This window comes from Syngnathoides biaculeatus, chromosome 12 (assembly GCF_019802595.1).
Source record: "Syngnathoides biaculeatus isolate LvHL_M chromosome 12, ASM1980259v1, whole genome shotgun sequence".
NCBI classification, from domain to species: Eukaryota; Metazoa; Chordata; class Actinopteri; order Syngnathiformes; family Syngnathidae; genus Syngnathoides; species Syngnathoides biaculeatus.
The window spans coordinates 4,671,123-4,686,636 of record NC_084651.1 but is presented as its reverse complement, the minus strand read 5'-3'; the positions used below and the strand labels follow the sequence as shown (position 1 = coordinate 4,686,636).

General features: G+C 42.5%; 1 long non-coding RNA gene across 1 annotated transcript in view; it reads left to right on the top strand.

Moving 5' to 3' along the window:
- Positions 1-15,514, top strand: part of LOC133509735 (uncharacterized) — a 36,340-nt gene that overhangs the window by 7,627 nt on the left and 13,199 nt on the right. The window contains exons 3-4 of the long non-coding RNA XR_009797435.1: positions 7,457-7,564; positions 10,379-10,470. This is a non-coding gene — a long non-coding RNA (uncharacterized LOC133509735). The remainder of the gene's footprint in view (positions 1-7,456; positions 7,565-10,378; positions 10,471-15,514) is intronic.

Here is a 15,514-nt window from a genome sequence, read left to right as displayed (position 1 = left end):
GTGCCACGATGGTGCCCGGCCCATCTGCCGTGACGCGGACTCACCCAGTGACACACTAACAGGTGTGTGTGTGTGTGTGTGTGTGTGTATTGGTCATCCGGCCCTGTCCGCACTTAGCCTGGGTAACAGATGGTGAGGGGTAAGGCTTGGCCACCCCCTACCCCCCAATCTCCCCAAATCCCCCCCCCCCCCCAGCATATCCACTCCACTCCAAGCTACCCCTTGTTTCCCCGCCCCACCCCTCTTTGTGTTGTTGAGGAGTGCTGAAAGGCGAACCCCAGTTCTCCCCTCCTGCCCCTTCTCAAACACACGCATATAAATCCTTGGCTGGCTGCCATTGGCGGGACTCAGTCAGGTGTCCTAATGCTTCAGTTAGGGGAGGAAACGCTGCTTAATCTGCCCATCGCGTGCCACCGGCCACAGCCTGGCCTCTTTGTGTCTGGCACCCCTCTGATCGCTCCCTCCGCCCCTTCATCTGTCTTTGCCCCCTTCCATCCCAACCTAGTTTCTCGACGCCCAAGACGGTGTCATCCTTTTTCTTAAACATCAGCCCCCATCTTGCTGCCGCCATTGTAGGACTTTCCCCCCCTGAGTTTGGTTACTATCGGCGCAATCCAGTAGTTTTTTTTTTTTTTTTTTTAAGCGTTATCAAACTTAATGCCTGAGCGTCCTTGGCGAGTAATTTTACATCCCCGATTAAAGCAAATAGTCTCTCCTGTTCATGTTTCTCGCTAAATGGGTTTCATTTTTACAGAAAAGCTCAACTGGAATTACACTCCTCCCTATTTTAATTCTTACAAGCCCCCCGCATTAAATCCCCTCTTAACGTTTATTGAATAATTGTACCCTCCTTTATCGTGGGGGATATATTCAAGACCAAGATGCATCGGGTGAAGACATTTATACAGTTGTTCCCCTGCAAAATCCTGCAAACAAACTTAAAATGCATTTTAGTGTATGAAAATACACTTAAACTCTGTAAATGTATGTAAGCATAACAGCCTAAAAGGTGTGCAAAATATTATTAAGATTGTAGTGTCTGCCTTTAAGAGGTGGGGTCTGAAAGGGAGGAGTGCGACGTTGGCGAGTCAGCGTCTGGGCGTGAGTTGCGGACGGCAGCCGCTTTTTGCACGATTGTGCTCATTGCGTTTATGTTTTGCGGCTTTCCCAATAAAAATGCATCACTGTGGCTCTCCTTTCCCACAATGCGAGGGCATTACAGCAAGATTGGTTGAAAAATAATAATGATGCAAACCATAAACAGCGATATTCTGGGAGAATATTGTATACTCAAAAATTTGCGTTGCAACAATGTTTCATTGCACCTGAGAATTATTATTTTTTTTTTATGGATTCATTCAATACTATTTGTGCTTAACTGAAGTTTGTTGGTATGAGATTTCTATGTACTGCCTAAGAATTCCTATCGAACTCGTGACTGGCCATATTGCCGGTCTAGCAAATCATTGTAGAGTTGGATGCTTTTACTGTTATTTGGAAGACTACTTTTATTTTGTCATTTTTTACATTTGTGTGTTAAAAAAAAAAAAATTATAATAATAATTCAAGCGATTCATCCCCAAGTTCAGGGACGTCGAACTCATTTGTGTCACGGACAACATTGTAGTTAGTTTCCCGCAGAGGGCCTTTATGAATGTGAAAGCATGAAAATCTTTCACCTCATCATATTTACAGATGAAATTTATGAGCTGGTTTTTGTCATCACAAATCAAGGGTAATGGGTTTTTGAACTATTGCCGATGGACACAGAATATTGCTTGCAATATCTCAGTGTTATCATTTATGACATGACAGATTTGAAACTTTAGTACATTTTTGTTTTTTTTTTAAAAACATGGAAGTTTATAGGTGGCACAGTGGATCAGCTGGTAAGTGTTGGCCTCTCGCAGTTCTGGGGTCCCGGGTTCAATCCCGGGCGACGCCTGTGTGGAGTTTGCATGTTCTCCCTGTGCCTGTGTGGGTTTCCTCCGGGCACTCCGGTTTCCTTCCACATCCCCAAAACATGCAACATTAATTGGACACTCTAAATTGCCCCTAGATGAGATTGTGAGTACGGCTGTTTGTCTCTATGTGCCCTGCGATTGGCTGGAAACAAGTTAAGGGTGTACCCCGCCTCCTGCCCGTTGACAACTGGAATAGGCTCCAGCACTCCCCTCGACCCTTGTGAGGATAAGCAGCAAAGAAAATGGATGGATTGATGGAAGTTGGTACTCATAATTTGCCTTCACGGACCACATAAAACCCTGGATGCCAGATTTGGCCCCCGGGCCTTGAGTTTGACACCTGTGCCCTAGTTAGTATAAACGATATCGGCAATCGGAGAATATGGACTTCACATGTATTGACTGGACTGCATTTGGTGCTAATGCAGTTTTCCCTAATCGGAGGTAGAAATTTTTCCAATTCCCAAGTTGTCAGGAAGGCAGCACTATGGTGGATGTAGAAGTGAGCACCTTTTGCGTCAAACGTGCTATTCGAAACAGAGTCCAAAAACGTCAACCTTGGGATCATCAGACCATAACGCATTGTCCCACGTGCTTTTGGAACACCTGATGATATATTTGTTTTTTATGGCATCCAAACAGTCCACTACATCACCAGAAGAGCGCCACACCACAGTGAAGTGTGATGGTGGTAGCATCCTGCGATAGAGCCCGTTTTTCTTCAGCCGGAACTGCAGCTTCAGTCAGGGTGCTGGGACTTATGAACACTTCCAAATAGGAATCAACTTCCATCCGTCCGTTTTCTATAGCGCTTGTCTTCATTAGTGTCACGGCTGAGCTAGGGCCGATTCCAGCCTACTTCACGAGCTGGTATCGGTCGCCAGTCAATCTCGGTAATCAACATTTTCAAGTGGCTCCCGCGGTAGAGTGGTCACCTCCCAATTTGAACTTTCTGGGTAAGTTTGCTGTAAAAATGACATGACAGAAAAGTGTTGAGCGCTGTATATTTATACCACAAATTTGTTCAATCAAAGCCATATAATTTTGGTTTCACTAAAGTCAGGTCGCGGAATGCTAGCTAACTGTAAACAGTCTATTGCTATGAGAGGGCAGGAACGATCAACCATGACATAAAGGTCGTGCACCTACGTCACCGAAGTCACGTGACTGCCCATATTGACGGTCTAACAAAGTATTGTTCAATGCTAAGTCGGTTGGAGACTGCACGAAAATGCGTCTTATAGCACGACGCCCAGAGTTTTGTCCGATACCGTTAAACATTTAGAAGATGATAATAAACAAAGCTACGTGGAAAAATTAGATAAACTCTGCATAGAGGACCCAAATTTAATACTGAAGTTGGTGTTTTTGCTGATTAAAAAAAAAAAAAAAAAATGCACTGTTAACCCGCTTCCGCTTGTCTTGGACAACTGCATCTACACATGGATCTGGTGAGTAGGTCGTCGAGATTTACACGGAATACTTTGAAAGCCTAGAAAAGTCTGGACGCATACAAATAATTCGTTGCTGGATCTGTTCTCAATCAAGAATAAATCCCAAATAGTGTTGGAGGCACTCATATTTTTTTCAATACAAATACCAATATTTAAATAGATGACCCCTGGTTTTACACAAACTCGCATTGATTAACTATAATTGGGGGAAAAAAAGTGAGTCGGCTCCTCCATACACGAAGTGTGTTGCGGCCACACGTGAAACTTCAGTAAACCTCTTCGTGACAGATGTATTTTTTTAAAAATATGCATTGTTCTCAAATAAGTCCAATGCGTATTTAAAGAAAGTAAACCGCTGGGATAGTCTTCAGTCCCCGTACATGGAAGCGTGTTGCAGCCACACGTTAATCTACGTAAACATGATTGTGACTGTTTATTTTCTTTTTTAAATACACATTGGACTCATTTGAGAACAATGCATATTAAAGAAAAAAAAAAGTGTCAGGGAGAGGTTAACCGAAGTTTAACCTGTGGCCGCAACATGCTTCCGTGTACATTGGAGACGATTCTGTTCTGAGAATTATTGGCATTCTAAATACTTGGGAATTTTGAATATTCTGCTCCGGTTCAACGTCTCCCCCCCCCCCCCCCCCACACACACACACACTGTCGAGCAGCTCTTTTTCCCCGCCAATATGGCGCCGTGAAAATGGTGACGTCACATGCACGAGCTCTATCGTGGTGCTTCATTGTGTCCTTCATTCGAGTGATCTTTATATTTCAGGTATGTAAATGTGTACGTTGATTTCCCCCCCCCCCCATGCATCTTGCATATGTCCCACAGAGGGAGTGCGGAGCCTTATTTTGCGCAAGGTGCAGCACTCTGATTAGGATGAATGACGCTTCTTGGACACTTTGATACAATCCGGCCGCGTAACCGGAGAGAGGGGGGAGGTCGTTAAAATCTGACCCCTGCCAACCTTGGCTTTAATTGACCCCTGATTTGGTCAGCGCTTGGGAGCACACGTAGCGGTCCGTGAGGTCAGAGGGCAAAGTGTCCTCAGCTGTGCTGTCATGGCAACCGCAGCGGTCGCTCCTCCTGATGGTCACTTTCAATCTTCGGACAGTGGCCACCATTTTTTTTGGGGGGGGGGCTTGTTATTTATTTATTTTTTTGTCCACATCTCTGGTATCGGCTCTGTTGAAATATAGTGTTCCCCAAATCTCTGACATTATTAAAAATGTATGTCAGAGGTAAATCTGAATCAGCTTTTAATGGCCAAGTGTGTAACAACACACAAGGAATGAAATTAAAATCCGATATGATACATTTTTCATTTCGTCTCTGAATTTCTTGTGCCAAATCTGCTTTCCAGTTAGCGAAGTCAAGTGGCGGCTTGAGATCCGAGTGATTCGACTTTTGAGTATTTCCAAATACAAGGCAAAACGCGCGCACATTTAAAAAAAAAAAAAAAAAAAAAACTGTGCTGCTTAAACTCAACCAAGTCTGACTTTTTTTTTTTTTTTTAACAGCCTAGGAGGATTGGAGCACAGTTTGCATTTTTTTTTTTTTTTTCAACAATTACACTTTTTTGGGGGTTCTTGCTAAGTGTTTGGCTTTGGGGTGTTCTTAAGAAATGGAAGGACATTGTGGATTATAGCCCACTAGTGGACTCTTAACAACAGATTTGATTTATGCACAGTATGTCGCAAATAGTCTTAGGCTATAATTTTGTGGTGTTGCTCAGTTTCAGGTTTTTGACACTCTTCTAACGTCTGCTTCAGTATGTTGCCTTGATTGCCCCCTATCTGTGAACCCCCTCCCCCCAAAAAATATTCCTTCACTAAATGTTTTGTTTATCTTGTCTACATCCCAGCAATACACACACAGCCTGTAGAAAAGGCCCCAAAGTCATTCATTTTTAGGGAAAATATGCTCTATCTTCATTTCCATAATTTAGGTGTCTTAATCATTTAATAATTTTTTTGGGGTACATTTCTCCAAACCTTGTGTATTTCTCATTTGAGTTGTCCAGGTCACGTTCCTTGTGCATGGGCAGTGACATCAATGTGGCTGGAAGCATTGAGTGCGGCTTAGTAGGCGGATTATTGATTGTTTGAAGAGTATACTTGTTTTTTTTCTCTCTTTCCAGCTGTGTGTATCAATAACGGTTAGTAGTGACACAAGTGTACTGTAAATGCCCTGTTTGGGTTAGCTATTACCTTTTGGACCGGATCGTTTTATGTGATGTTTATCCGTGTAAATTACCATCTATCGATCGCTAAGTTAGCAAATAGCGTGACCATAAAAGGTGTGATTTGTCTTCCGGAATAAGACCATGATACAGGAAATGTTACTTTAACTGTGTAGATATTGCTAATTTAACAGCATTCCTATGAGATATTTGTAAGTGTGGTTATTATCTTATTTTTGGTTTCGATCACCAATTTGTATTAAGTGCATAACTGCGCGCACAAACATGCGAATAGAGCTGACTTGTGTTTACGTAAAGGAGGAAAAACCCACATCTTCCTCAGTGGACCCAAATTTGTGTTTTGTGTTTTTACATTGATGTGAAGACGAGCCCTGCTTCCCTGCAGAATTCTGACCGTCTTTGGGTACTCCGGCTTTCTCCCTCATTCAAAAAAAACTATACCCGTTAATTGAATAATGGAGCTTGTACTTCGCCGTGAAAGTCAACGGTTGTTTGTCTGTATGTGCCCTGCAATTGATTGGCGACCATTCCGGGGGTCAACTGCATGTTTGCAGAAAACCATAGAACTGTGGTGTCAAACTCGTGGCCCACGGGCTATTTGCGGCCCCCGAGATATTTTGTGGCCCCCGCTTTACTGTGAAAGTGAAATGATTGTGCGGCTCTGAGGTTTTATATGAATTGCACTTTTACATCCTTGTGTGTGGATCTGATGAGCCTACCAATCACGGCGGGGATGCGGCTCTCGGGGGGGCGTGACGGCGACCAAGCTTGATGCATGCAGAGAAACATTTTTCAGTGAGCGAAAGTTAGTCGTGTTGCCATGGAGAGTTTCATGAGTAGTTTTGCACACAACTTGTTTACACCAGCTTCCTTGCTTATCTTATTTAGTTGCTTAAAAAAAAAAAAATTGACTTTTTTAAAAATTTCGCATCAGCTAGAACGTGCTCACAGCGGCCCCCGAGGTCAATTGAGTTTGAGACCACTGCCATAGAACCTTGTCTTGTGCATGTGGCACTTGCTAGTCCGCCATTGTTGTCCACCCCCCACCCGTGGTTTTGCTTCTCCACTTCCTGTTTGTGACTGTTGTGAAAGGGTTTCCTTGCAATCAACGCTGCGGTAGGGTAGGGAAAATCAATACTTTGAATGTAACGAGTATATGGGAATGATTTATGTCTGGACAGAAGGGGGTGGGGGGGCATTATGTTGGTAGTGTGTGTGTGTGTGTGTGTGTGTGTGGTGTGTGTGTGTGTGTGCGCCCCCCCAAAAGAACTAAGAACCCAAAGCCTTTGCTACTGTTCATCCCAGCACGACTCTTCTCCTTCGTCGCTCATCTCCCCAACTGTCGCCCGGTCCCGTCCTGCTCAATTACGATGGGATGTGCCAGAGTGGAGCAGGTCGTGGACCACCACCAGCCGTAAACGGCATACGCCCCGCACTCGGGATTAACCAGAGCATGTAAATATGAATGTACGGGGAGGGGGGGGGGGTCATTTTGGGATTGAGAGGGAAACACGAGGCGGGAAAGAATGAGAAAATGAAGGCGCATAATGTGTGTGTGTGTGTGTGTGTGTGTGTGTGTGTGTGTTGTGTGTGTGTGTGTGTGTGTGTGTGTGTGTGTGTGGTGTGTGTGTGTGTGTGTGTGTGTGTGTTTGCTTTATTGCAGTGGCCCCACCTACCCCTCCATCCAGTCTAGGAGGCAGTCCCATGAAGAAGAAGGAGGAGGCGGGGAGGGGTCGTATCCCCTCCCCTCTGCTCCCCTGACACACATACATACATACATACACTCACTTCTGGCTCATACATGCACTCTGCTCCAAGACAGAGCATCGACTGAGGAGAGAGAGAGAGAGAGAGAACACGCCAGCGACGTCTGCAGGTGTCCCACCCTCCATCGCCTCTTCCTCTGCTTCCTCGTGGATGCTTCGAGATGGTACGACTCCGTTTTTCCTCCTTTATACTTTCTTCCGCCGGTAAAGTTTCCCCTCCCGCATTGTTGGGGATTTCCTCTCGTGTTTCTCGTAACCTGTGAGTGTGCATGTGGTCCTCGTGTGTGTGTGTGTCTTTATAAGTATGTGCAGGCTTCCCTCAATGCTTTTTTTTTTTTTAAACTTTCTTTTAACCTAGCTCTTTTCTCACTATTCACTGTTTAGCTTGTTTTAAGCCTCTTCTATAGAACATGGGTGGGCAACCTAGGGCTCGTGGGCCACAAGCGGCCCTCGTAATCTTTTAATGTGGTCCACCGTTTGATTCAAAATGAATAAAAACCTAGAACTGTTATAAAAAGCCCACAAATGCCAATAATGCATAGTAATCAGTTGTTTTTGTTCCTAGATTTTAATATGGTATGAAAACGGAACATTTTCAGGGTGCTTTGGCTGGTTGTTGCATTTGTCTTGCACTTTCCGAATCTGCCACAAGGCTCGTGTACATAATCTTTGCGGGTACGCTGCGATATTTCTTGTTTAGTTGATGGTGATGAATGCGAAAGTGTCTGCAAATGATGTTCGTCAAAGTCGTAATTGTCTTCGTCATCGGTAGTTTGTTTGTGCAGATGCGTTTAAAGAATGAGTGAATCAGGACGATGACTGCTGAAATGCAGTGGCTGGCCTCGAGCGTGCCATGTTGGCAAGCACCCAATCACCCTTTGGATTACAAATTGGATGGGCGCCATGTGTTTCATGTCGTTAAATTCTGTATTGGAGGGTTGAAAATTATTATTATTTTTTTTATTCTATTTTAGCAGCGTTAACTCCATTTTCCTCAACTGTACTGATTTGACTATTTCATTTATTTTTGCACCCTCACCCATTGATTGTCCCATCCTTGCTATTACTTAGAAACCTCATTGAACAGACCATCAAATCAACATTTTGATTTATTGAGCTTTGTAGTTTAGACTTGTAGTACAAAAAAAAATCGACAGTACGAGATAGGAAGGAAGTAAGACTTCAATGTTACCAATTCTTGCTATCCTAAAATGAATTATATCCAGCAAGAAGCCCAAGCCGAAATAAATGCATAGTTTATTATCCACCCAATTAAATGTCCCTTTCTTCTACTCATGCTTAATAAAAATGCCCCCCACCTCACCCCCTGCACCCCGAATCACACACACACGAGCATTTATTGACCTGCTAATAGTATTATCCAGAGAGCGCGTGGTAGCAACGGGGTCACATCCCTCTTGGGTTTGGGATGGTCAGCCCCTCTGGACATGCTCTGGCCTGAGAAGTGGTCATCCTTCAATGTAGCGCTTTTTTTTGTGTGTGTACAGCAGAGGTCACGTGAGTCAAAGGGTAATAAGTTTAACCCCCGGAGGCAGCAGGAGTCAGAGGTCACCAACAAGGCTGTAGCGAAGAAGGTTTGCATCATCAATCAGTTGGACTCGCTGACCATATCGACGCTCCTTGCTCATTTGCATAGGTTGCTAGGCACCAAGGAGCTGATATGATGGGACATATGGACAAAAAAAAGGGCTTGGCTGTTTGGGATAACTTGGATAAGTTTTTTTTTTTTTTTTTTTGACTTCCTGTGGCATCAAGATGATCTTGAAATGCAAATATGGATCCCAACATGGAGGTCGGAGTTTGTTTTCGCAGAACCTCCGAGCCACACCTTGTGCAGCGCCATGCGTCGTGCAAAACAAAACCTGGAAAAAAAATAAACGCAAGCTACATCATCAATTTTACGCTAATTTCCTAGCGAAACTATTAGTGTTTTTATTTTGTTTGACGTGGGAGGGATTTTGGTCTTTTTTTCCTGGAACAATTCGATCTATTTGAGGCGTCCACGTTCATATTAAAATTCATGCAAATGTGCAGCGTCGGTGCAACGGTTTCTCGAACCAGAGAGAGAAAGAGATAGGATTTTAAGTTGGCCCCCCAGCAATATTCATACATTTAGACCCATATTAGGAATACAGGAAAAAAAAAAACATTAGGTAAAAACAAAAACAGAGCAGCATTCAGGACAAAATAGATAGATATACTGTAGACTGGGGGTGTCTAATGTCTGGCCCGGGGGCCATTTGCAATCCGATAAGTGTTTTTGTTTTATTTTTTCCTCCTCTCATTGGCCCGCCACATATTTTAATAGTAAAATTAAACGAGTGCAGCTTTCACCAAAAGGTTACAAAGTCAGTGTTGGAAAAATAGCATTTTTTTTAAAAGATGAAATCATTAAAAAAAGATGACGTTATGAGTGAATTTAAAATTGGTCAACTTGAGTTTTTCAGTGTAAAAGTAAAAAAAAAAAAAAAACACAAAAAACCCCTAAATGTTACAGGACGTCGAATTTTGTTTTAATGAGTATTCTTACTGTTAAAGGTGACGAGGGTTAGGTTGTTAGGTTACAAACTTTTTTGTGACCGATAACTGATACTCGGGCCCTCCATCTTCCTTCGGTATTTCTTTCCCCTCAGTTGAAAACATCGATCTAGACTGATCGTCAAGACGTTACTGCAGATAAGTGTGTCCCATCTCGCGTCCCGAAATGGTGCCGCGCTTTTGTTTCAGCACCTCCAGAGTTCTGCCCCCACTTGGCCGACATTAACTGGGTTGTCAGCATTACGCTGGGTCCGCTTGTGCCGAGGTGGCCCAAAGCCAGACTCTGGTGCTGAGTCCTGGCATCCGACAACAGGGAGCAAAACTTGACCCTATCGGGAGGTCAAATCATCTCCATTGTTGTTTCCCTGATATTACGCTGATGTTTGTTTTTAATGCCTTTTTTCTTTGTGGTTCAACAGTGTCTGTGTCCCGTAAACGGCAAGGAGCCACGATGGAAGGGTGCGAGGTTGAGGTCGCTCCCCACAAACCCAGAGAGCATCATCATTAAAAGGTACGTTTCATCACCCGACGTACACCACATGCGATCAAATGGCCACTGTCCACGTGTGTGTGTTGGGGGGGGTTAATAGATGTTTGTTGCACGGTCAGCTCTCGCACAGACAAAGACCATCAATCAAAAAAAAAAAGCACAATGCGCACATAGTCCTTTTTCGAGATGGATTTAAACCAAGCTTAACCTCCAAGCATGCATTTTTATTATTTTACGTCAGTTTTCATCTCGACCCGACCTTGTAAATCTTAGTGGTGCTGACCCACACTGCGCCGAGCTAGTTTTAGTGATTCTTGGATCGGTGCTCGGTGAATTCTTGGAAAAATATCTTTGTAAAATAAGGCACTTGCCTCCGCTTTGATCGAGCTATCGGGCGTCGTTAATTAGAAATTATGAATAAAAAGAACTGCGTAGTAATGTGAAAAGTTGCTCGGACCTCCTTAATGTGCACTTGCGTTGTCTGCGTAAAATCTTGGAATGCTCAGCAGAATCATTAGAAGGCTTGTGCAGAAGTTTCCGTTTTAAAAAATTATCGAGGCAAATGATGGTCTCCTTGAGAAAGTTATTGGAATTTTGAAGTTTTCTAAATTTGTCATTCTATGATTCTTTGATTTAAAGTCAGCGGCAGAAGAGATTATTATTCTGACGGCTACCTTTCCAATTGTGAAGTGGTGATTCAAGATCCATCAAATATTTGAATAATATATTGTATTACACTCTCTACTTGCCTGATAGAAACAAAATAGAAAAATTTTACTTCTTCTACATGATATTTAAAAATATATATATATATTTTTTTAATTCCGATGTTGGGTATACAGCTCACGTTTTTTTTACCAATCAGGCACCGTTTTAGTGTTTCCTCAGAGACCACAAAATTGATGAAAAACTGTGATGGGAGTATTATTTGTGGTTTATATTTGTTTTTAGAATCTCCTCGCGGACCAGAGTAAATGCTTTCGTGGGTCTGTCTGTGGCCCACGGGCTGCGTGTTCACCACCTCTTTTTACAAACTTTATGGAAATGATCCAAAATTCAGTTTCCATCCATTTTTCCGTCGCGCTGATCCTCAATAGGATCGCCGGTGAGGGAGCGAGAGCGAGAGCCTGCCTTAGCTGGCTTTGGGCGAAAGGCGTTGTACAGCACAGGACGTTTCAGTCTATTCAATACACGTTTTTGGAATGTGGTCATGAGAAGAAATGACCAAATCAATACACGAGCGTATGCGGTGGGTAAAGCCCATCTGGTTTTTAGAGGTGCGCGCCAAGACCTTGGATAACGAAAACCTGCAGCGTTTGCCTCGCGCGAGTGCGGGTGAGGAGAGGGGCGTGTGACAAACGGCAGGTGCATGCGCCTGATATTGCGATAACGAGTCCACGATCAATCTCGGGCTCAAGGTCTCCAGAGTTAGTTTGATCAGCTGAGAGGCGCCAGGGTTCAAGTTAAAATGACTTCGGGACCTGGATAAGCTTGGTTGAATAACGTGAGAAATACTTCTCTGGACTTCCCTTCGATTTTTAGCGACTCCCCGCCGTTTTCACTGAACGGAAACTTGATCTGACTCCCATTGTTTACTCTTATCCCACAGACTTTTTATTTTATGTGGTCAGCAGACCTGTCTCTAAAACCCTTTTTGCCAAGCAAGATCCATTGTGTTTTGGCCCAAGTGCTAGTTTTCAACACTTGTCCGCAGGAGGCTTTTAAGAAGGTAGATAATGTGCAAGAAATTAGATACATTCCACAAATATACTCAATGGTCTAATCCACAGGTGTCAAACTCAAGGCCTGGGGGCCAGATTTGGCCCGCCCCTTGATTTTATGTGGCCCACGAAGGCAAATCACGTGTGTCAACTTCCACGATTCTTGCTAAAAATCTGTACAAAATTTTAAATTCTTATCATAAATGATAACATTGAGAAATAGCAAGCATTTTTGTGTTTCTGAACATCAACAGTAGTTGGAAAAACCCATTAGCCCTTGATTTCTGATTCCAAAACTAGTTCATAAATTTCATGTGTAAATATGATCAGGGGATTAAACAATTTTATCGTTTCACAGTCATAGCGGCGCTCTGAGAGAAACCATAAGTACAGCACAAATGAGTTTGACACCCCTGGTTTAATCAGTCCCAAATAGTCATTGTCGGACGAGATTTCCTATTTTTTCCTACATCGAGACTACTGGCCAGTCCTCACGTATGTCTGCTGTTTTTACGATTAATGGCTCAATCATATTTCGTGTGAAGCGGGTTTAGGAAATGTGAGGATTCTGCCTGATGGCGACGGAATGCAAAATTTGCAGTTGTGCAAAAATGTACAGTCCGGAACTCGATTTATGATTGATTTTTCTTTGACACAAAATGCACCGAATTACTTAGTTACAGTAAGTTTGTATAAAGTTTACTGTAAATTTCCATGGGAGGTGAAACTAGGAAATTTTATTTGAATATTTCAAATTGGAGACTTTCTTTGGGAATGTTTTGGGGGGAAATGAACTGGGAATTGATGTTGTTTTTGGCGTATGGTATCGTTTTCAAGCGTTTAAGCATTTTGCTTCATTGATCAATTATTTCATTTAAGAACAAAACCATGAATGAGTTTTATACACTCGTCCCTTGACTCAATCCTTTAAAAAAAAATAATAATAAAAATGCACACACCCTCAATCCCAAAAAACACCACCAAAGTCTCATTCAAAACTTTGAATTCCTGAATTCCCATGGTAAGTGTCCCACTTTAAAAATTCCCAATATTTTTAAACGCTTGCTTTGTACGGTTATCGACGTGAATGCTAATTTTCAATACTGTACAATAGAGTTGTACCGAAAGTGAACTCATCATGGTCGTGTCCTCTAACGGCGCCTGGCTGTAGTAATGTTCAGAAATGTTCTTTGCAAAGGTCACGCGTTAACTGGCCGTACGCAATAAAACACCCATTGAGCAGGCCTATGAAACGGCACTAATTTAATGTTGGACTTTTTAACCAACAGACTCTGCGTCGTTGGGGGGGGGGGTGGTGTTAATGGTAGCCACCGTCTGCCCTCGGATGACGCCGGGGATCCCTTTTAGCCTGCGGTCAACCACGTGCTCCGAGGCTTTGGTCCAAAAGTAGCAGATCAGGGAGCTGCAGCGCATTTTTTTTTTCGGGGAAAACCAGGTTCCCAAACGTACTTTTTAAATTTTTTTTTTTTTTTTTTTTTTTTATTTCCATGTAACTGGTGTTGCAAAATGAAGGGAAGCTTCAAAGTTGTAAAGTTTCCATGGACATGAAAGATATTTGCAGTTAAAAAAACTTGACATACCAAATATGATTTGTAAAAAAAAAAAAAAAATCTGCCACACCTTATGTATTGGAGTTGATGTGCTAGAAAATACTGCGCTCAAGGAAAACCAAACAGTCGGAGACAGGAGTGGAGACCTACAAGTTGTCAGTCATTTGTCGCGCACGTGCGAGCTCGTTACCTCAGAAAAGCACCGAATACGTAATGGTATGTAACACTAACATAAATGTTAACATTTTATTATTTTTTTTTTTCAAACTCCTGACGTTTGCGCATATCAAATTTATCATGTACTGTACTACTGTGGAATCTGTTTAACAGTAATTTAAGGGAGGAAACCAAATTGGAGGTTGGCTCTCAACAGGGAACTCACATTTAGTTGGATGAAATGTATTTTTAGCATAATTTAAAAAAAAAAAGTATAATATAATCTAAAACACTGGTGTCAAACTGAAGGCCCAGGGGCCAGATCCCGGCCGCCGCATGATTTTATGTGGCCCGCAGAGGCAAATCCCGTGTATCAACTTCCATGATTTTTGTTCAAATCCGTCCCAATATTTCAAATTGTCATGTCATAAATGATAACGTTCAGCTATTACAAGCATTTTTGTGTTACCAAACAATGATAGTTGGAAAAACCATTACCCTTGATTTCCAATTCCAAAACTAGTTCATAAATTTCGTGTAAATATGATGAGGCAGTTAAAGATTTTTACGGTTTCACAGTCATAATGGCCCCCTGAGGGAAACTCCTAAGTAAAATCTGGCCCATGACAAAAAATGAGTTTGACAGCCCTGATCTAAAACAATGAAACATGAAATTATTTCATGAAGTTGAACATGAAAATTGTGATTGTCGCCTGAAAGGCTTATGCAAAAATGCTAATGATCCTATCCATTCGTCCATTTTCTGTAAAGCTAATCCTAACTAGGGTCATCAGTATTATTCATTTGTTTTATTATTATTTGAATGGGAATTGAGAGAGACTCTCAACAGTTTTAAACATTTGTGGGGGGGGGTGCGCGATTTTTAGTCTTTTTTTAAAGATGTTGATTCAGGGGCGTTTGATAATAACCCAACATTTGTTCTTCAATGAAAAATCCAAAACTGATTACGTTTTAAAAGTGGTTTGATTTTAATTGTATTTTGTGATAGCTGGCATTGATTCACTACTTTTGTAATTATGTGACAACAATGATGCAATTAAGTATTTCAAAGCAATTTTTCACGACTGATGAGTGAACTATAGAGTTCATTATTCACACCCCCCCCCCTCGTATAGTGATTTAGTGGGTTAGGGAAACGAGCGAATGTTGAATCATTCACTCCTTTCCCTACTCCCTCTTTTGTGGGCTTTTTAGGGCGCTATCGAGGTCTGCTAATTTACCGGAAACGTTCCATCTACTCGCTACCCTAGACGAATTATCATATTCCGTCAGCTGTTGCGAGGAATGTTTGATGTCATTTTTGTTATCTAAATGAATGGCGTTTGTTTGTGATTGGTAGGCGAGTTCCGATTGAGTATGTGCAACAGTGATAAAGGAGAGGTCACCTTGGAAATGACCATGGGGCCTTTTTTTCAAACGCAACGCGTTCTGGGGCCTGAATCGACCGCCCGGTTCATTTGCATGAACCATAAATTCGCATTTTAAAAGGCAGAAAATTGCTCCGTGTGGCTTGTGTGACATTTATAATTGTAGCCATCCACAAGGGCAATAGAAGATTGTGCAGTAAGGGGAGGGGTGGGGAATTATGATCCCAAT